Genomic DNA, 24,018 nt, shown 5'->3' on the forward strand with positions numbered 1-24,018 from the left:
ATGCAACACTGTAGATATATGCCACATGCAAAATACTGAGCAAATTAAGCGAGACATAAATAGTACCTATTGATGATCTTTTTAACATCAAGTGTAAAAACAGACAAAAATGACTATGATCTTAGATGTGAGGATTGTGACTACTCTCTTATTGGGAGTGGTGGGGGCACCATTGTTATTACCAACAACAAAAGTATATGAGGGAGGCTTTGTGACATCAGGTTGTGTTCTGTTTCTTCTTGTGTGTGCCAGTCACAGGTGTGTTTATATAAGTGTATCACCGGTGTGATTATGAATATGCACTGTTCTGGATTTAGGTTATAAATTTAATAAAAACTTTGGTATTAAAAATAACCTGATAAATATGCCGAGGAGCTCTGAGAAGCTATAAAGCATATAGTGGGGTGTCTAGAATTGCTAAGCATGGCTTGAAAATATGCATGTCACATTAAAACCCATGAGTAACTTACTGTTACTTCAGCATGTCTAAGAAATAAAAATATAATTATTAGTTCTCCTTGAAAAAGCATTTACAGATTACTATTATTTGAAATAAGCCTCTAGCTGAAAAGATTGTCATTTTTATTATTACAGATAGAACGACTACTTTAGAGATTTGCAAAAGTATTATCAATATTCAAAGTCATCTGTTTATAATTCATTTAGTTAAGCTTTTACCTCTGAAAAGTCAATAAAAGGACTTTCTCTTCTTTAGTGTCTTAGTACTCTTTCTTTCTTAATACCTATTTATTGTTCTTTAGTTTGAATGCAAAGTTTAATGATCCATACATTTTAGGCATTTAGTTTAATAAAAAAAGAAACGCAGGATCTTAAAAAATGACTAATGACATCTTAAAAATACTCTTAATAAACTAGATTGTCTCATGATGCCATATAACAAATATAATGACTCAACAGACACTTCATCCACCAATTCACTTGAAAAAAAATTCATATTAACTGGCTACTCCAGGAGAGAAATGCATGTATCCAAAAGTGTCTTTTTGTGAAGAGGTGATGGTACTAAAGGTGGAGAAGTGAAGAATCTAGGGAGAATATTGTCTTTCACGGTTTTTCAAGTGTACTATGATGATATCTGGATTATCCTGATGCATATGTAACATGAAACACTGTCTCATTTGTAGATTGATTTATTTCACTAATAGTAGTAGTAGTAGTAAAAATTTTCATAGTTTGAAAGGCCTTTGCATGAAAATGAGAAGTATCGTAAGTACAACTTTCAACTATCAACCTTGAAAAACTCCATGGTTCTTCAAATTCATGCATTTGAAGAACCCACTTAGAAGATAAGGGGGAAGAAAAGGAATAGAACCCTTTATACATGGTTTTAAGTTGGTCTCATAACATAGACTTTCTTAACAAGCAAAACATTAGTCAAAATATTACACAAATTTGTCAAAGTTATAGATTAAAATCTTTATATTTTCATGGTATACCCATTTCCATTATGTTTTCAAGATGCAACCTCACCTGTGATGGAAGAAACTTTACATTTTTACAACTACACTTTAATAATTGTATTTTTAATTAGCTGTCTGGTTCTTTACATCATTTCATTGATATTAATAACTAAATTACCCATACAAGTATCATAGATGCCCAATAAATAGATATAATAGATATAGGCATACTTGTATGAGTATTTGTACAGTATAAAAATGCTTTATCAGAATTATTATAAATAATTCAGTTCTTTCTCTCTACTTTGTAGCTTTTTGGAAATATGTAAGCTGATAAACTTAATTAAAAGTCACATAACTAAGTAAAGGGGTTCCTAACTTACCAAATTCTAAGCTTTTTAGCATGGAACTAAGTCAAACATCCATATTTTCATGCTTATGAGAGGTAGAATGAGAAAAAATGTGGCTAGAGAAAATATCCATTAGTAAAGTTGCAAAGCAGGTACATTTTATACATTAACACCTTATATCTTTCGTTCATTAAATTTTAAAAATTTAAAGTGAGATTTCTTTTTTTGCATTAAATAAAGTAACAAGAAAACTTTGTTACTACCTTAAAAAAATAAGAACAAGCCTAATTATCAACAAAAGAGTAAGATCATAAGAATACATGGTAAAAAAAAAATTCCAACAGATGACAAGTATTTCCAAGAAGAGATGCAATTCATAAAGCATTTTACCTAAGACATAATAATGGGAAATAGATTTTGATAATATAAAATTAATTTGGACAAAACAGGCTAAATTTTAATGGGCTACTGATCTATTGTGGGAGTAGCATGAGAGTTTAGGATCTCTGAAAGCTCCAGACAAAAGAGAAGATTTCTATCCGGTTGTTATCCCTTTTCCCAGATCAAGTGTTTATGAGTAAGATTGAAAACAGGATAGAAATATCAACTGTAAGGATGCATGACTTGCCAGTATTTGAGGGTGAAGAAGGAAAATCTAACACAGCTTGCCTGTTTACCAAAACCAACATTACTACAAGGCAATAGTTGTCTTCCCACAGTGGTGGGCCTGAAAACCGGCCCCATACTCTTGTCCTGGATGCGATGAGAGGCAGAAGTTCTCTGCTACTGGAGGGGAAAATGGAACCTCATCTGCTCCAGATGCTTCATTTCCATAAGAAAGAATTTATATGTCACTGGGGGAGAGACAAAAATGATCAGTATCCTCAACTGTGCAAACTAATGAAAGGCCAAGGTTGGCTACCACTGGGAAAGAGATAGAAAACCTGCCTGCCCGAGACTCTGCATTGACCCAAGGTGAAAGCTCTCTGCTGCTATGGAAAGTACAGAAAATCTACCCACTATAGATTCTTTGAATCTATGGTATTCAGTTGTCTGTTATTAAAGACTGAAAGGAAATCACACTCATTTCTGACATTGCATTGAAACGAGGCAAAGACCTGCCACCCTGGGGCAGTGGTAGGAACACTCTTTGTTCTCAGGACCTTGAACTGAATGGGAAGAAGTTGTTTGCCATGAAAGAGTAGGAGTGCTGAGAAAGGCTAAGGCTTGACTCAAAGAAACAGGATCTGCACCTGGCTGACTTGGAAGCAGGGAAACTGAAAATCTTTCTTCTCAATTTTAGTCTTACATTGAGGAAGCAGAAATGCCCTACTGCTGAGAGAGGAGCAAAAGCTCAGAAAGAACTCCTTTTTAGCAAAGTCTTCCTAGGCCTGCTAAAAACTGAAGTCCGGACAGGAAAACACAGAAAGAAATCCTCCAGCATTCCACACCCCATACTAAGCTAAGACAGCTGCAGTCGATCACGAGAGGATTATCAAATCTATGGTGTACTGAATACATAAATAGGATTGAAAACAGAGTAGAAATAGCAATAGCAAGGATGCATGACTTGCCAATATTTGAGGATAAAGAAGAAAAACCTAACACAACTTGCCTATTTACCAAACCCAACATTACTACAAGGCAGTAGTAGTTGGCTGACCATAGTGGAGGGCAGGAAAACCAGCCCCATACTCTAGTCCTGGATGTGATGAGAGACAGAAGTAATTGCAAAGCCTAAACCACGTTCAACCACAAATTAGAATGACTCAACACCTCCACAGTAACAGAAGCAATGTACCTATATCTGGGCATAAATTGTATTTACCTCAGGTTTTCTCTACCTTTACACACAAAGTATATAAGACACATTAAAAAACAAGGATACATGACCCATCATCATGAAGGGATAAACAATAGAACCAAGCTAGAAGTTAGAATTATCAGGAACCCAAAAAATAATCAGAGATGAAATTACATACGCTATATCAATAAGAGTAGAAAGGTCAGCAACATGCATGAATTGTTAGGGGATTTTAGAAAATATAAAAATAAACACTGTGAGAGGAGTCCAATAAAGAGAACATAAGTTGAGAGAGAGAGAGAGAGAGAGTGTAAAACAGACGAGGAATCACTAAGATTGGCTTACAGCCAGAATAGATACAGCAGTGGAAAGAATTAGTAAACTTGAAGAATCAGTGAACTATATCTATGGCCAAAATAGTTACAGCAGTGGAAATAATTAGTGAACTTGAACTAGTTAACTTGAAGAATTAGTCAACTTGTACTATTAAGTATCTTACCTGGAGCACAAGAGTGGAAATAAGTGAAATGGATTATTTTAAATTCGTGGAACTATATTAAAACATTCAAATATACAAGTATTGGAGACCCAGGAAGAGAAGAAAGAAACAGAAAATGGGTCACAATAAATATTTGAAGAGATAAGGGTCAAAAAGTTTACAAATATTTGAAAATGAACAAGCAAATAGATATAAATTCAAAAAAATTTGGAGTACTTGAAGTGTGATAAAAAAAAAAAGAAAAACACAGCCAGGTGTAGCATAATCAAACCAATGAAAACTAAAAAAAAGAAAAATTTGAAGCCAGCTAGAGAAAATTAAGATATGGTATAGATTGATGGTAAGAATAATTGCTGAATTCTCACAGAAACAATGGAAACCAGAAGAAAATAAAATTGTCTTTAGAAACCTAAATAAAAAGTCAAACTAGAAATATATTTTCTGTGTAAATATATTTCAAAAATAAGAATAAAAATTTTATATCGATCTATATAAAAAGATACAAAACATAGATATGACAGAAAAAATCTGAAATCATCGCTAACAAAATTGTATTATACTACAGTCTTGTAGTAAATGCTAAAGTAAAGCCAATGCTAAAGAAAGTTTTATATTTTTAAACAGAAAAATAAAAATAGAATATATTATTTACTAAATACAAAGAACTTCTAAAAATTCCTGTGTTTAATGCAAACATATCACTACATGTTCTAAATTGAAAACAAAGGGGCTGGTTTCAGGACAGTAGTGCTCCATGTCTAAGGGATCCTGTGAATTGGCCTTGGATCAATGCCAAGCCTATTGAAAGCTGTGGCAGGGCTCCACAGCCCCTGAAGAAATTAATGAGACCATGATGTCCAGCGTGAGGCAAACAAGAATGAAAGAAGTAGATACTTTTGAAAGAATCAAAAAAGAATGGGCTTGGAAAACAGGATCTGACAGCCAACCTATAAGTGATAATCAAAAAATGAGTTGTGAATATTTTATAAATGGCCTTTAGAGGAAGCTCAGAAGATGGGTGCTAGCTGCTTGTCACTCACATAACATGATTGGTAAATGTCAGTATAAAATTATGAGAAGATGAATTATCAATCACTAATGACTTCAGACATTATTCTGATGTTGCAAGTTAGAAATTTCTGAAATCTATTATAAAAGAGATTTACTTTTTAAAACTATGGGAGAATTTTTGATAAAGAGAATGTGGATGCTAAAGTTGAAGATAAAAAAATAATGAAGTGTGTTTGTCTATGAAGCCTGTATTCCAGTCCTTCTTAGGAAGAAATCACAGACTGGGAAGTGCCACGTGGAAAATATCTTTAAAGCAAAGAGTAGTGAACATGAGAATAAAAATGATCTGTCTGTTGTCCCACTAAGCAATCTGGAACCCATCACTGCATTACAGATCTGGCTAGCCAACTGGAAAGGGATCATCCAGAAAGCAAATACTTCTCATAGGCACTTATAGGTATACATTTCTCTAAGCATTGCTTGGGCTGCATCCCACAAGTTTTGGGTAAAGAACATCAAAAACTTCATTGGAAATTGCCAAGGGTCTCAAAAAACTCTTCCTTTTCCCTGGCACCAGGTCTTATTTTACTCGAATTGCAAGAGGAAAAATTCACACTGGAAGAAGCAGGTTTACACAATACTGTGATCAGAGACTCTAAAGACACAAATATTTTACGTAACTCCCATAGCATTCATTTTAACAAAAGAAGTGAAAAAATTGTAGAGTAAAACGCTTATAAGTAGGTATGCACATCAAAATAGAGTAATAAAATCTCAATTACACTAGATATTGGTTCAAGTCTTGTTTTACTTTCTCCTTATTGGAGAATTTTTAAAAATTAATACAAATTACAAAAGTAAAATATAACTGGAGATGTATTTCTGAAACTCAATTTACTTATTTCCAAAAGGCTGCTCAGTGAGAAAAAATATATATTTTCAAATACCAATTAGTCAATACAAGTCATGTTATAAAAACTCTATAACTATGCTTTTTGTTCCTTTGCATTTGCTGAGGAGTGTTTTAATTCCAATTATGTGGTCAATTTTAGAATAATGTGATGTGGTGCTGAGAAGAATGTATATTCTGTTGATTTGGGGTGGAGAGTTCTGTAGATGTCTGTTAGGTCCGCTTGGTCCAGAGCTGAGTTCAAGTCCTGGATATCCTTGTTAATTTTCTGTCTTGTTGATCTGTCTAATATCAATTTAGATATGGTGCAAATTAGCATCATTCATTGAAAAAAGTATCCATTGCCTTTCCAGACACTAGTGGTTTATTAAAAAGTCAGCTGTCTCATGTTTAAAAGATGGCAATAAATTTTAAAAATTCGACATTGCAAGTTAGGCTAAAACATAATTATGTTTTTACCTGAGATACAAGTAAAAGTCTGCAAGGGAATCTTTTCCCCATATCTATGTCTTAATGTCACAATGTACTCAATTTTGTTCTGCAATGTCAAGATATACTCAAATATTTATCTGACAGCTGCATCTAAGAGGTATTTTTATTTAAGAATAACATTTTGTAGCTTATTAGAAGTCTAAGATCAAGACGTTGGCAGATTTAACTTCTGAGGATTTTCTCCTTGGCCTGCAAGACGGTTGTCTTCTGAGTGCCCTCACGTGGTCATTTCTCTGGAAGTGACCATTCTAGGTGTTTCTTCACCTTCTTATAAGGACACAATCACACTGAATTAAGGACAAATTCTTATAGCTTCATTTAACCTAATTATCTCTTTAATGGCCTTATCATTTGCAAATACAGTCACATTTAGGCTAGCGTTTCAGCATATAAATTGTGTGTTTGGGGGCAGTTCATAATAAGAGGTTTTATAGCATATGTGGAAGTAAAAATATTCCAAAGGGAAAAAAAAAGAAATTGGAAGGTATTTCTCTGGAAGCAAATAATAACAGAACACTTAAATTTTTGTGGAACAGCACACTATTTTAAACACAGAATATTCAAAGGTAAACAACAATATTACCTAACCTAAAGGAAACACAAACCACAAATACACAAATACACGTGCATGAAATACAAATACAAAGACATGAGGAGATAAAATAAAATAAAAATTTTTGGATTCATCTAAATTAATAAGGGGGAGAATAGTATATGTACAAACATGACACAAGTCAAAATTAAATAGTAATATATTAGACTTGAAGTCATGCATATCAATAATTTGTATTACATGTAGCTAAACTAAACACTCATTAAAAAGCAGACATTTTCAGTCTGGATAGAAAAGCAATATGTAATCATATGTCATTTACATGAAACACTGTAAATATAAAGATACAAAGAGGTTGAAAGTAATATGATGAACATGTATTTATCACGCCAACACTAACCTGTTGTTAAGGAAAGCTGTTGTTGCTATCCTTAAATAGAAAAAGTTTTATTCAAGAATATAAGAAGGGGCATTTCATAAAGTTAAAGGGGTTGGTTAATCAATAATCCATAACACTAAATGTGGATTCAACTTAGAGCAAAGATCCTAAGTACATGATGGAAAAAAAAACTAGAAAAAGAATAGCTGAACTGGCAATAAGAGGAACACAGAAAATAAAAATACAATATAAATCAATTAAATAAAAGACAAACAGAAAGAAAATAAAAGAATCAATAAAGTGAAAAGTTTTTTTCAAAAATATTAAAATTTTATGAACTGCTAATTGAATGCTGAAGAAAACAGAAGAAAATACAAATTAGTGTTATCAGAAATGAAGAGGGGTCTCCACTACACATCTCACAAATGTTAACATGATTAACTAGTGGATATTTTTAGAACTCAATACCAATAAATTTGAAAAACAAAATGGAATGCAAGAATGACTTAAAAGATGCATAAAACCAATATCCTTCCAATAAGAATGAACAACCTAAATATTCCTATGTCTACTTCAAAATTAATTCATAAAGAACTTTCCACAAAATAATCAGTTCTAGAATGCTTTAGTAATGATTGTAGTCAAATACTTAAGAGAGAAAGAATATCAACATTAAATAAGCTTTTTCAGAAAATAGAGGGGCAAGGGCTTCTCAATTCATTGTATGAGACAAATACAAGCCTAATAGCAAAATCAGATGCTGATATTACCCGTCCTAAAAATGAAAATTATGAAATAGTATTTCTTATGAAAACAGATGCAAAAGTCATTAAAATATTAGCAAATCAAATCTATCAATATGGGAAAATAAAAACACATTAACATACGATGGTTTTACCAGGGACATAAGAATAATGTATCATTCAAAAATGACTATTTTTATAACATTGATATATTGAGATCTTATTTGATAATTTCAACAGAGTCAGGAGATGCATTTGTCAAAGTATAGTATCCATTTACTATTAAATATATTAGCAAAGTATAAATAGAAGGAGACTTCCTCAACCTGATAAAGCACATCTATGAAAAGTCCACAGATCACATCATACTTAAAAATAAAATACTTAATGCTTCTTCCACTTGGATCAAAACAAGATGAGAATACTATTCACATCACTTTTATTCAATTTTATACTAGGTGCATTAGTCAGTTCGATAAGATAAGAAAATTAAAGGAATAGTGATTAAAAAGAAAGAAGTAAAACTCCTTCAATTCTGAGAAGGGAAGATTGCATGCATGAGAAAATGAAAGAACTTACAAGAGTGGTATAACATACAATAAACAAATTTAGAATATTTCAAGATAAAGCCAAATTCAAAAGTAAAAATTAAAAACTGAAATTTAAAATTACTAATTAAAATAGTATCCAAAATCATTATATATGGAAGTATAAAATTAATTTAAAAGTTAAATACTTTTTACAGTCCAAGCTATAAATTATTGATGACAAAAACCGCAGATTCGCTGTAGACAATGATTTTGTCTCCCCATATTTCTTATATTGAAATCTTGACATCCAATGTGATAATATTAGGAGGCTGGGTCTTTGGTGCTTAATCAGGTCATGAGGATGGAGCCCTTTGCTACTTCTGCTGTGTGAAGACACAGCAAGAAGTCAGCAGTCTGCAACCTGGAAGAGGGACCTCGCCAGAATGCGACCATGCTGGCTTCCTGGTCTCAGACTTATAGCTTCCAGAGCTGTGAAAAATAAATGTCTGTTGTACATAAGCTCCTCAGTCTATGGCACTTCATTATAGCAGCCAGGATAGAATAAGCCAAGATTTAAATAAATGTAGAACTATACCACATCTATGGATTAAAAGATTTAATGTTACTAATATATCAATTCTGAAATTGATCTATGAATTCAGTGAAATCTCAATAAAAATTTTAGCAAACTTTTGTGTATTAATTGACAAAACTAATTTTAAAATTTATCTGTAACGGTAGAAATCAATAAAATCAAAATAATCTTGAAAAAAATCCACTTGAAAAATGTTACTTTACGATAAAATTACAATCATCATGAAAGTACGGTATTGTCTTAGTAAAGCATAACAGAGAATTGAGTAACAGACATAATTGAACAAGTTTTAAGAAAGCCTGCAAGGAAATTTGATAAAGAAATAAAAACATCTTCATTAAATTGTGCTGGAAAAAGTAGATATCTGTGTTCAGAAGATGAGAAGAGTGAACAAAAGAAACATAATGACTATCTCACAAAATACACAAACATTAATTTGAAGTGAATCAGAGACCTAAATTTAAAACTAAAATAATAAATGTGTCAGACAAAAAGATAGGGTAATGTATTTCAATCTGTAATAGGCAAAGGCTTCTTTGTGCATATGCAGAAAGCATGAATCATAAATAAAAAACTGATACATTGGAATGCTAAAAATGGAAAATGTTTACCTAAAAAGGAAAAGAAACAGGAAAAAAAATATGCAATCCAAAGTCTGGAGAGTATTTTCAACACAAACATCTGACAAAGGACTCTATTCGGAATATATATATATATATATATACTCTTAAATTCAGTAATATAAGATCAACATTTATATAAAAGAAAAAATATTATAAGGCATGGACATAGAATTCATTAAAGAAGATAATCAAATATATAATAAAGTACATGGAACAATGGTCAACAGTGCTACTTACCAGAGAAATATGAATTAAAATACAATAAAATATTATCCCACATCCATTAGAATCAGTAAATAAAAATAAGTGTATCAAATTTTGGACAGCAGGTGAAACAGCTTGAATTGTTATACATTGCTGGTTTAAAATGGCACAGCCACTTTTGATAATGACAGTAATTTCAGAGAGTTAAACATATGTTATCTTCTGAAATGGTGATACTATGAGTATATATTCAAAATAGAGAAAATATATGTCCACAAAAGACCTGTATAACCTTGTTCATAGCTTATCAATAATAGCCCTAAAATAGAAACAACTCAACAAGTTGGTATCCACAAAAGAAGCTGTGATGGTTAATACTGAGTGTCAACTTGATTGGATTGAGGGATACAAAGTATTAATCTTGGATATGTCTGTGTGGGTGCCGTCAAAAGAGATTAACATTTGAGTCAATGAACTGGAGAAGGCAGATCCACCTTTAACCCAGTGGGCACAATCTAATCAGCTGGCAGCAAATATAAAGCAGGCAGGAAAACGCAAAGAGATGAGATGAACCTAGCCTCTCAGCCTACATCTTTCTCCTGTGCTGAATACTTCCTGCTCTTGAACATTGGACTCCAAGTTCTTCAGTTTTGGGACTCAAACTGGCTCTCCTTGCTCCTCAGCTTGCAGATAGCCTATTGTGGGATGTTGTGATCATGTAAGTTAATAGTTAATAAACTCCCATTTATATACATTTATACACACACACACACACACACACACAAACACACACACACACAATTAGTTCTGTCCCTCTAAGGGAACCCTGACTAATACAGATTTTGGTACTATTTTGGTACTGGGAGTGGTTCTAGAGGAACAGAATATTAAGGATCTACTTCCTTTGTTGGTTTTGAGGTTTCTGGAGTTGGCTGCTTAATATGATTAGTCCCCAGAATGCTAAGGACTCTACCTCTAATAGTATGCAGAACACTGATAGTCCTTGGCAGAAACTGTTTAGAGAATTATGCAAAATAAATGCATTTGACACTCCTGATTCACTGCTTGTGAGAGGCAAGGAGTTTAGTGACTTTATACATTAATATCTTTGACCATATGTGGAGAACCAAGGAACATAATGAAGGTGGTTGGTTGCTACTAACTTCAGTGGACAAAGTGATGAAAGAAAATGGTGAACTCACGGATTCTATCTCCTGGCTTCAGAAGCAGATACTGAGCCTCAAATCTGCTAAGATTGTCCTGAATGAGAGTCTTATCCCCTGTAGAGAAAGAGCTGAAATTGTGAAAAAACAGACACAAGCTCTTATCGTGTGAGTAGTTGACCTGCAACGAAAGATTCAGGCACAACTTTGCCGGGTGTCTACTGTTAAAGTGAGGGCATTGATTGGAAAAGAAGGCGACCTTGAAACTTGGAATGGGGACATGTGGGAGGAACATGATGAAACTGGGGACACTGAGTTTGTAAACTCTGTTGAACCTTTTTTGCCAGAAGGAACAGAACAGCTTCCCCATCCCCAGGAGTGGCAACATCTCCTCCCTGACCCATGCTGCCATCAGCATTTTTCACCTTTGTCTGAAGAGATAAACCCTGCACTCCCGAGGCAACAGTGATGGTCTCTCCCGATGGAGTTGCCAGGCAAGACAATGTTGATTCTCCTCAGAAACCACGCACAACACCTCTGTTTGCTTTTAGACCTATAACTAGACTAAAGTCCTGGTGGGCCCCTAGAAGTGAGGTTGAGAGTGTGCCCCATGAGGAGGTGTGCTACACTCATTAAGAACTGTTTCATTAAGAACTGTTTGAGTTATCTGTATAAATAGCAATCTGAAGAACAGGCATGGGAATGGATATTGAGGGTATGGGATAGTGATGGAAGAAACATAGAGCTGGATCAGGCTGAGTTTATTGATTTGGGCCTGCTGAGTAGTGACTCTGCATTTAATGTTGCAGCTCAGGGAGTTAAAAAAGGTTCTAATAGTTCATTTGCTTGGTTAGCTGAAATATAAAGGTGGCCCACTGTGAGCAAGCTGGAAATGCCTGATCTCCCTTGGTTTAATACAGAGGAAGGGATCCAAAGGCTTAGGGAGACTGGGATGATGGAGTGGATTAGTCAATTTAGACCTACTTATCCCAGCTGGGAGGGTCTAGAAGATATATCCTTGAGCAATGACTTGCAAAATACATTTGTGAGAGCAGCACCTGCATCTTTGAAGAGCCCTGTAATTGCTCTTCTCTTATGTCAGAGCTAACGTTGGAAACCACCATCACTCAACTACAAAATTTAAATAAAATGGGAATAATTCGATCCCGAGGTGGGGGGGCCAAGTGGCAGCACTCAACCATCAAAGGCAAGATGGGCATAGCTACAGTAATATACAGCAGAAGCAAAGCAGCTATCAGAATAGTTTGACCCATGTAGAGCTCTGGCATTGGCTACTTAATCATGGTGTTCATAGAAGTGAAACTGACAAGAAGCCTACTGCATTCCTACTTAATTTATATAAGAAGAAAACTTCTAGGTTGAATGGACAAAAGACTAATCTGAATTATAAAAACAGAGAGTCATGGCCCCTCAATCAATTTCCAGACTGGAGCTAGTTTACAGACCCAGTACCCCTTGAATGAAGGAGAGGCCAAGTTTCCCTTAAGAAGGATCCCACCACACTCCAGACAATTTTTGCAGTGAATCTTTCCCCCATCCTTCCCCAAGGAGACATCCAGCCTTTTACCAGGGTAACTGTGCTTTGGAGAAGGGGAAGTGATCAGACATTTCAGTGACTACTGGACACTGGCTCTGAGCTGACACTGATTCCAGGGCAACCAAAACATCACTGTGGTCTTCCAGTTTAAGTATGGACATATGGAGGTCAGGTAATTAATGGAGTTTTAGCTCAGGTCTGACTTACAGAGGGTCCCTGGATTCATCCTATGGTCATTTCCTTAGTGTCAGAATGCATAATTGGCGTAAGTATACTTAGCAGCTTGCAGAACCCACACATTGGCTCCCTGACTGATAGGATGAGGGCTATTATGGTGGGAAAGGCAAAATGGAAGTCATTATAGCTGCCTCTACCTAGAAAAATAGTAAATCAAAACAATATCATACCCCTCGAGGGATTGCAGAGATTAGTGCCACTTGTCTTAAAAGACACACGGGTGGTGATTCACACCATAACACAGTTCAACTCTCCTATTTGGCCTGTGCAGAAGACAGAAGGATCTTGGAGAATGACAGTGGATTATCATAAGCTTAAACAAGTGGTAACTCAAATTGCAGCTGCTGTACCAGATGTGGTTTCATTGCTTGAGCAAATTAACATATCTGGTACCTGGTATGCAGCCATTGACTTGGCAAATGCCTTTTTCTCCATTCCTTTTCATAAGGCCCACCAGAAGCAATTTGCCTTCAGCTGGCAAGGCCAGCAATACACCTTTACTGTCCTACCACAGGGATATATCAACTCTCCGGCTTTGTGTCATAATCTTATTCGGAGGAAATCTTGATCACTTTTCGCTTCTGTAAGATATCACACTGGTCCATTACATTTATGACATTATGCTGATTGGATCCAGTGAGCAAGAAGTAGCAAACACACTGGACTTATTGGTGAGACGTTTGCATGCCAGAGAATGGGAAATAAATCTGGCTTAAATTCAGGGATCTTCTACCTCAGTAGAATTTCTAGGGGTCCAGTGGTGTGGGGCCTGTCGAGATATTCCTTCAAAGATAAAGGATAAGTTACCACATTTGGTCCCTCCTACAACCAAGAAAGAGGCACAATGCCTAGTGGGCCTATTTGGATTTTGGAGGAAACACATTTCTCATTTGGGTGTGTTACTCTGGCCCATTTATCAAGCGACATGAACAGCTGCCAGTTTTGGGTGGGTTCCAGGACAGGAGAAGGCTTTGCTAAGGTCCAGGCTGCTGTTTAAGCTGCTGTGCCACTTGGGCCATATGATCCAGCAGATCCAATGGTGTTTCAGGTGTCAGCAGCAGATAAGGATGCTGTTTGGAACCTTTGGCAGGTTCATATAGGTGAATCACAGTGGAGGCCTCTAGGATTTTGGAGCAAGTCCCTGCCATCTTTTGCAGATAACTACTCTCTTTTTGAGAGTCAGGTCTTGGCCTATTACTGGGCTTTGGTGGAAACTGAACATTTGACTGTGGGTCATCAAGTCATCATGCGGCCTGAACTGCCTATCATGAACTGGGTGCTTTCTGACCCATCTAGTCATAAAGTGGGTTGTGCACAGCAGCATTCCATCATCAAATGACAGTGGTATACATGTGATGGATCTTGACCAGGTCCTGAAGGCACAAGTAAGTTATATGAGGAAGTGCCTCAAATTCTCATGGTCTCCACTACTGCCACCCTGCCTTCTCTCCTCCAGCCTGCACTGATGGCCTCATGGGGAGTTGACAATATAACAGTTGACAGAGGAAGAGAAAAATAGGGCCTGGTTCACAGATGGTTCTACATGATATGCAGACACTACTTGAACATGGACAGCAGCAGCACTACAGCCTCTTTCTAGGACATTCCTGAAGGACAGTGGTGAAAGGAAATCTTCCCAGTGGGCAGAACTTCGAGGAGTGTACCTGGTTGTGCACTTTGCATGGAAGGAGAAATGGCCAGATGTGCGATTACATACTGATTCATGGACTGTAGCCAATGGTTTGGCTGGATGGTCAGGGACTTGGAAGAAGCATGATTGGAATATTGTTGACAAAGAAATTTGGGGAAGAGGTATGTGGCTGGACCTCTGAGTGGTCAAAAACTGTGAAGATATTTGTATCCCATGGGAGTGCTCACCAATGTGTGACCTCAGAAGAAGAGGAGTTTAATAATCAAGTGGATACAGTACCTAGAGGATTCAGAGATTTTTATAAAGTTATTTTTAAGATACAAGACAATACCTAGAGAATTCAGAGATTATTATAAAGTTATTTTTTAAAGCCCCTACAAAAATACCATTGATTCACAGTTCATTGTGATTCAGATCTCCAGACACAAATAACAGAAAACATTTTCATCCCAAATGAGGTAAAGTAAGGAAAAAATTAAAAAGCTTTAACGTTTTTTGTGCTCCTCAACTCACAATGGGGTTATGCCTTGATAAATCCATCATAGGTTGAAAATATTGTCAGTCAAATGTATTTACTACACCTAACCTACCAAATGTCATACCTTAACCTGGCCTACCTTAAACAGGCTCAGAACATTTACATTTGCCTATAGTTGGACAAAATCATCTAATGTAAAATCTATTTTATAATTAAGTGTTGAATAATTCATGGCTGTTAACCTTTGTGATTATTTGGTTAACTGGGAGCTGTGGCACACTGCCCAGTATTACACAAGAGTATTGTACCATATATCTACAGCCAGCAAAAGTAAAAAATCAAAATTTGCATTTCTGTTTCTACTGAATTTGTATTGCTTTCATAACATCATAAAGTCAAAACATCATGTCAAATGACAGTAAGTTGGGAACTGTCTGTTATTTAAATAAAGTACTTAATATATTAGAAAACCTTTGTACCATAATTGGCAATAAAATTAAGAATTTTAAGAGGTTTTAGTCCATCTATTTCCAAATTCTACTTATCTTGAGGAAGGTTTACATTTAAGTGATATATTTCATTTCAAAGACTTTCTTAACATTGATCTATTCAACAGATTTTTCAGCATCAACTAAATATCTGACACCACTGCTACGTGTTGGGGATGTCAATTCAAAATATAGATGGCTTCTGGATTAATCTTGATAGAAATCTGTTTTCAAAAAGTCAATGTATTTTGGAAAGAGTTATAATAATGTATCATAGCTCTAAGGTACAATAATACAATATATAAATTCATGTCAATCTTGCTCAGAAATTCTATTCAGATGCCTAAAATCTAATCAATATATCATAATCAATTAAAACAGTTTACTCTGGTAGTTCTCTGTGATAAATTTAATATATTTTCACTGTATTAGACATAAATAATGTTTATTAATAAATCCCACTGCAAAACAGTTCGGGTGGCTTTGGGTCTACCCAGTTCTCCCCCGATTCTTGCTTGTATTTTTCAAGAATAACCATAGAATGTGCTAGGAAGGCAACATTCTGAGAAGAGGAGAAATTGTCCTGAACAGCATTCTATGTTCTAGTCTCCCTGCTAGAAACAGGATGTCCTTCATGCCTTATCCCAGAGTTTCCTGGGACCCTGGCATATAAGACCCAGGATTGCTGCTTTCTAGAATCCTCCAGGGTCAGTGCAAGTGGGACACATGCAGATAAAATTCTGTGTAACCCAGGCAGCTTTTCTGAGCCTCAGGGAACCAGCTCACAGTGAATCCCAAGTTTCTGTTACTCCTTGCCGCCCATCTATAAACTGACTTCATGGATGTTCGGATGTGTGTGCGGATGTTCTGACTCATTGGACTCGGACAAGTTGGTAACTCTGAACTTTCTTCATATCCATCTAATCATGGCACTCAAAATGAATTAACGTACTTGAGAATTTGAAAAGATCAAAAATATTTTCTCTGATATGGACTTACTACTACTGCTGTATATACACAGACAAATGATAGTGGCTATGTTCCAACAAACCTCTATTTACAGAAACAGGCAAAAATTGGCCAGTAGGCTGTCATTTGCTAATCATCGATTCAGATATATTACATCTGATTTTCATTACTCAATTCTTGAAAGATTGATACTGTATACAACACAATTAACGTGGAATACTGGGAAAATGGAATCCAAAATACTCATTTTAAAACATTAATTTGTTAACACAATTCATTTTAATGATTCCATAAAGCCAAAAGACAAAGTCGGTATAAGGCAGAGGTGGTATTTTTTTGAAAATCTACAAGTGTGTCCTGCTGACTATCGAGTTACATAGAGCACTTATCAAGAAAATAAAAATAAATCCTAGAAATGTCAGTATTGCTTTAATTCAATTCAAATTTAAAGCAAATTAAAAACAAAAAATGCAAACTCATTTTTACAAGCAATGAACGACATTTACAGGTTCCAGTAATATGAAAAAATTCAAGGTTTCTTACATGTTTCAAACTTTTAAACAAAGCAATGCATATTGTTCAAGATATGTGTTACATTTTAATTAAAATTAACCAGTTGAACAGTTCTTTTTTTTTCTTTTTTTTATTATATTTAAGTTCTGGGATGCATGTGCAGAAGGTGCAGGTTTGTTACATAGGTATACACAGGCCATTGCTGTTTGTTGCACCCATCAACCTGTCATCTACATCAGGTATTTCTCCTGATGCTATCCCTCCCTTAGTCCCTTACCACCTGACAGGCCTGGGTGTGTGATGTTACCCTCCCTGTGTCCATGTGTTCTACAATAGGTATTTCTCCTTTTTAATGTGCTGCTGGATTCGATTTGCCAGTATTTTACTGAGGATTTTCACATCAATGTTCATCAGGGATATTGGCCTGAAATTTTCTTTTTTTGGTTGTGTCTCTGCCAGGTTTTGGTATCAGGATGATACTGGCCTCAAAATGAGTTAGGGAGGAGTCCCTCTTTTTGTATTGCTTGGAATAGCTTTAGGAGGAATGGTACCAGCTCCTCTTTGTACCTGTAGTAGAATTCGGCTGTGAATCCATCTGGTCCTGGGCTTTTTTTGCTTGGTAGGCTATTAATTGCTACCTCAATTTCAGAACTTGTTATTGGTCTATTCAGGGCTTCACTTTCTTCCTGGTTTAGACCTGGGAGGTGTATATGTCCAGAAATTTATCAATTTCTTCTAGATTTTCTAGTTTATTTGTATAGAGGTATTTATAGTATTTTCTGATGGTAGTTTGTATTTCTGTGGAATCAGTGGTGATATCCCCTTTATCATTTTTTATTCTGTCTATTTGATTCTTCTCTCTTTTCTTCTTTATTAGTCTAGCTAGCAGTCTATCTATTTTGTTAATCTTTTCAAAAACCCAGTTCCTGGATTCATTGATTTTTTTGAAGGGTTTTTTGTGTCTCTATCTCCTTCAGTTGTACTGTCATCTTAGTTATTTCTTGTCTTCTGCTAGCTTTTGAATTTGTTTGCTCTCGCTTCTCTAGTTCTTTTAATTGTGGTGTTAGGGAGTCAATTTTACATCTTTCCTGCTTTCTCCTGTGGGCGTTTAGTGCTATAAATTTCCCTCTAAACACTACTTTAGCTGTGTCCCAGAGATTCTGATACATTGTGTCTTTGTTCTCATTTGTTTCAAAGAATGTATTTATTTCTGCCTTAATTTTATTATTTACCCAGTAGTCATTCAGGAGCAGGTTGTTCAGTTTCCATGTAGTTGTGTGGTTTTGAGTGAGTTTCTTAATCCTGAGTTCTAATTTGATTGCACTGTGGTCTGAGAGACTGTGTGTTATGATTTTCATTCTTTTGCGTTTGCTGAGGAGTCTTTTACTTCCAATTATGTGGCTGATTTTAGAATAAGTGCTATGTGGTACTGAGAAGGATGTATATTCTGTTGATTTGGGGTGGAGAGTTCTGTAGATGTCTATTAGGTCTGCTTGGACCAGAGCTGAGTTCAAGTCCTCAATATCCTTGTTAATTTTCTGTCTCACTGATCTGTCTCATATTGACAGTGGGGTGTTAAAGTCTCCCACTATTATTATGTGGGAGTCTAAGACTCTTTGTAGGTCACTAAGAACTTGCTTTATGAATGTGGGTGTTCCTGTATTGGGTGCATATATATTTAGGATAGTTAGCTCTTCTTGTGTAATGTAATGCTCTTTGTCTTTTTTGATATTTGTTGGTTTAAAGTCTGTTTTATCAGAGACTAGGACTGCAACCCCTGCTTTTTAAATTTTTTTTTATTTTTTGCTTTCCATTTGCTTAGTAAATCTTCCTCCATACCTTTATTCTGACCCTATGTGTATCTTTGCATGTGAGATGGGCCTCCTGAATACAGCACACCGATGAGTCTTGACTCTTTATCCAATGTGCCAGTCTGTGTCTTTTAATTGGGACATTTAGTCCATTTAAATTTAAGATTAATATTGTTATGTGTGAATTTGATCCTGTCATTATGATGCTAGCTGGTTATTTTTTCCCATTAGTTGATGCAGTTTCTTCATAGTGACAATGGTCTTTACATTTCGGATTGTTTTTGCTGTGGCTGGTGCCAGTTTTTCCTTTCTATATTTAGTGCTTCCTTCAGGAGCTCTTGTAAGGTAGGCCTGGTGGTGACAAAATCTCTCAGCATTTGCTTGTCTGTAATGGATATTATTTCTCCTTCACTTATGAAGCTTTTTTCGCTGGATATGAAATTCTGTGTTGAAAATTCTTTTATTTAAGAATGTTGAGTATTGGCCCCCACTCTCTTCTGGCTTGTAGGGTTCTGCAGAGAGATCTGCTGTTAGTCTCATGGGCTTCCCTTTGTTGGTAAGCTGACCTTTTTGGCTGCTCTGAACATATTTTCCTTCATTTCAACCTTGGTGAATCTGATGAATATGTGTCTTGGGGTTGCTCTTCTTAAGGAGTATCTTTGTGGTGTTCTCTGTATTTTCTGAATTTGGATGTTGGCCTGTCTTCCTAGGTTGGGGAAGATCTCCTGGATAATATTCTAAAGTGTGTTTTCCAATTTGATGCATTCTCCCCGTCACTTTCAGGTACACCAATCAAACGTAGGTGTGGTCTCTTCACATAGTTCCATATTCCTTGGAGGCTTTGTTTGTTCCTTTTCATTCTTTTTTTTCTCTAATCTTGTCTTCATACTGTATTTCATTAAGTTGATCTTCAGTCTCTGATATCCTTTCTTCTGCTTGATCAATTCAGCTATTGATACTTGTATATGCTTCACGAAGTTCTCGTGCTGTTTGTCACCTCCATCAGGCCATTTATATTCTTCTCTGAACTGGTTATTCTAGTTAGCAGTTCCTGTAACTTTCTATCAAAGTTCTTAGCTTTCTTGACTTGTATTGGTTTAGAACATTCCTCTTTAGCTAGGAGGAGTTTGTTATTACCCACCTTCTGAAGCCTACTTCTATCAATTCATCAAACTCAATCCAGTTTTGTTCCCTTCCTGGCAAGGAGTTGTGATCCTTTGGAGGAGAAGAGGCATTCTGGTTTTTGGAATTTTCAGCCTTTTTGTGCTGGCTTTTCCTCATCTTCATGGATTTGTCTACTTTTGGTCTTTGATGTTGGTGACCTTTAGATGGGGTTTTCCAGTGGTCATCCTTTTTGTTGATGTCGATGCTATTGCTTTTGTTTGCCAGGACCCTGTTCTGCAGGTCTGCTGGAGTTTGCAGGAGGTCCACTCCAGACCCTGTTTGCCTGGATATCACCAGTGGAGGTAGCATAACAGCAAAGATTGCTGCCTGCTTCTTCCTCTGGAAGCTTTGTCCCAGAAGGACACCTGCCAGATGTCAGCTGGAGCTCTCCTGTATGAGGTGTTTGTCGAACTTTGCTGGGAGGTGTCTCCCTGTCAGGAGGCATGGGGGTCAGGGACCCATTTAAGGAGGCAGTCTGTCCCTTACTAGAGCTCGAGCGCTGTGCTGGGAGACCCACTGCTCTCTTCAGAGCCGGCAGGCAGGAACATTTAAGTCTGCTGAAGTTGTGCCCCACAGCAGCCCCTTCCCCCAGGGAGATGGGAGTTTTATCTACAAGCCACTGACTGGGGCTGCTGTCTTTCCTTCAGAGATGTCCTGCCCATAGAGGAGGAATCTAGAGAGGCAGTCTGACTACAGCACATTTGTGGGCTGCGGTGGGCTCCGCCCAGTCCAAACTTCCCAGTGGTTTTGTTTACACTGAGGGGAAAACCACCTGCTCAAGCCTCAGTAATGGCAGATGCCCCTTCCCCCACCAAGCTCCAGTGTCCCAGGTTGACTTCAGATTAGTGTGCTGGCAGCAAGCATTTCAAGTGAGTGGATCTTAGCTTGCTGGGTTCTGTGGAGATAGGACCTGCTGAGCAAGAACCCTTAGCTCCCTGGCTTCAGCCCCATTTCCAGGCGAATGAACAGTTCTGTATTGCTGGCATTCCAGGCACCACTGGGGTACAGAACAAAAATCTCCTGCAGCCTACTTGGTGTCTGCCCAAAGGACGTCCAGTTTTGTGCTTGAAACCCAGGGTGTTGGTGGCGTAGGCACCCGAGGGAATCTACTGGTTTGCAGGTTGCAAAGACTGGGAAAAGCGTAGTATTTGGGCTGGAATGGAGCCTTCCTCACGGCACAGTCCCTCAGGGCTTCGCTTGGCTAGGGCAGGGAGTTCACCAATCCCTTGCACTTCCTGGGTGAGATGACATCCCACCCTGCTTTGGCTCTCCCTCCGTGGGCTGCACCCACTGCCTAACCAGACCCAATGAGATGAGCTGGGTACCTCACTTGGAAATGCAGAAATCACCCACCTTCTATGTTGGTCTCACTGGGAGCTTCAGACTGGAGCTGTTCCTATTCAGTCATATTGCCCACGAATCCCTGAATCCAAAATATTAAACACAAATATGGATTGGTATTTTGAAGGTCAGTGGAAAATCAATTACCTTCTACAGGTAATTTCTTTTTGTCACTGTTGGTCTCCATGTTGTGAAAGCATAGAGCAATGAGAGTTTTTGACTAGCAGTGGTCTGCAGATCACACCTTGTGAAACTTTGCTTAGAGCAAAATACAGTACCTTATATTTTTCTTGCAAAAGTGCAATGTCTCTGGACAACATTGGGTGAGTACTCATCACATCTAGATTGTCAGACTTTTGTTTTTCCAAATTTTTAAATGGAATATGCTTACAAACTTAGTATAGTAAGAACATTTTAAGATATTGAGTGTTCCCTGATGCTTTGATATACATGGTTATTAAAAACAGCTTTGCTCAGAAATTGCAGTCTATCCCTATCATTCATATATTAGCCACAAGCTATTGTTAGTTGTTTGATTTTTTTAAAGCTTAGATTGATATCATCATTTATCTTGGCTCCATCTGAAAATGTTTTGTTCACTTTGTGCCCATGCTTTGGCATGTTCTACAGCTCAGGGTAGAAACACACACACAATAGACTTACATGCACAACTATGATACACAATTGTTAAGCAATTGACTATTACATCCATTTTTCCATAAAAGATACACTAATCTTAGAGTAAATATATATTTTTAAATCTAAGTATAAAGGATCAAATATTCTAAAAATCTATTTAGTATTCCTTCCTACCAATTTATAATTATATTTGACTTTTATTGTTACCATTATTGAGTTGACTGATTGGCTAACTTCTATTATTTTCTTCCTTTTGACCTTCAAAAACTAGACATGTTGACTAGAGGTAGCTGCAAAAACACATTCTTTGCAATTTTTTTTTGTTAATCAAATCTTGAGCAACACTGCATTTCTTTCTATGTTAATATCTGGTTCTTTATTGAAATTGAGTAATTGTGTTGTGAAATATGTTATTTCTTAGGCAGAATTTATGCAAATGATTTGCATTGTGGTGCAATAAGAATGAGAAAAGCTACATGAAAAGTAAACTCACGAAATCAAATTATGTGAAAAAATTTAGATTAACTGTATTTAACTTTAACATCATTTTCTGATTTTTAATGTAAATCTTTATTTAGTTTCATTATTTCAAATAAGAAATCACAATACTTCATGAATTGTTTCAAACAATGATGAAAGAGAAGCAATAGTTTTGGTGAAAACCTTCAAGGTCAATGAAATTGCCATAGCATGGTAGTCAGTAAGTTGTATGAGAGTTATTAGAAAGAAGAGACTGAGGGTATAAGAGTTTTAGTAAACATATTATAAAGAATAAATATTTAGCAATTTATATCAGACTAAAATTAAAGCAAAATATTTTACAAAATTAAATTTAAAAAGGAAAGACTGATGTGAGCACATTTGATTAACAAGAATATATTTTAGCTTTGTTAGTAACCCCAGTGGCCTAGAGGTTAGCAACTCCAAGCTACCAAGTACCAGTATTGTGGAATAATATTAAATGCCCACATTTTGATCAATAATACTATTTTTATTTAAAGTCTCCAGACCTACTTTGAGAATGCTGCTTTAATGAATGAATACATAAAAATAAAGATATATCTTAAACCTTGCTCTACAGATAGAATATTATATTTAATCTAATCTAATATTATATTATATTATAATATTATAAACACATAGTATTCCCACTGACAAAGTATGATAATGTTACTATCAAAAGAAAATACTTATAGCAAGCTTTAAAATTGAGTCTAAGCAGCAAACCACCATGGCACGTGTATACCTATGTAACAAACCTGCACGTTCTGCACATGTACCCCAGAACTTAAAGTATAATAATAAAAAAAATAAAACTGAGTCTGTAAGAAGCCTTGATAATATAAACATTCACAAGAAATCTAATATCAATATATAATTTATAAAGTCAGAAGAGGTAACTTCAGCAGTGAAGAAGGTTGCCAAAATGAAAACAGTTTTCATTTTTATTAAGTGTAATACATTGGGAAGTGTTCAGATATGTGGGTTTTCAATTTCATCTGCTACCTAAATGTTAATGAAACAAGGGATGTGATTTTCACTATCTATCATAGTATAGACAGATGGACTCAGTGAACTTAAAGCCAGTCAAGCAATTAGTATGTTGCATTGGGTATTTATTTTCTAGAAAGAATTAAATTGTTTATCCAAAATGATCATAAAAGAGAATTAATTCGTTGTATAGATTCTAACTTCTTATAAAACTACACAGTTCTAACATTTGTTTTCTGTTGAACTGAAGGTTGCTGGCTGGGGCCAGGCTTACCCAGTATGTAACTCAGCCTCTCTTTAGTACAGCTCTAGGAGTTTCTGAAATCTAGTTTGAAAAGAGCAATTCTAGAATATTAGCAAACTTGTCCTGCAGCACTGTGATATTTGGCAGGGCAAATATC

This window comes from Gorilla gorilla, chromosome 19, assembly GCF_029281585.2.
Source record: "Gorilla gorilla gorilla isolate KB3781 chromosome 19, NHGRI_mGorGor1-v2.1_pri, whole genome shotgun sequence".
In the NCBI taxonomy this organism is placed as follows: Eukaryota; Metazoa; Chordata; class Mammalia; order Primates; family Hominidae; genus Gorilla; species Gorilla gorilla.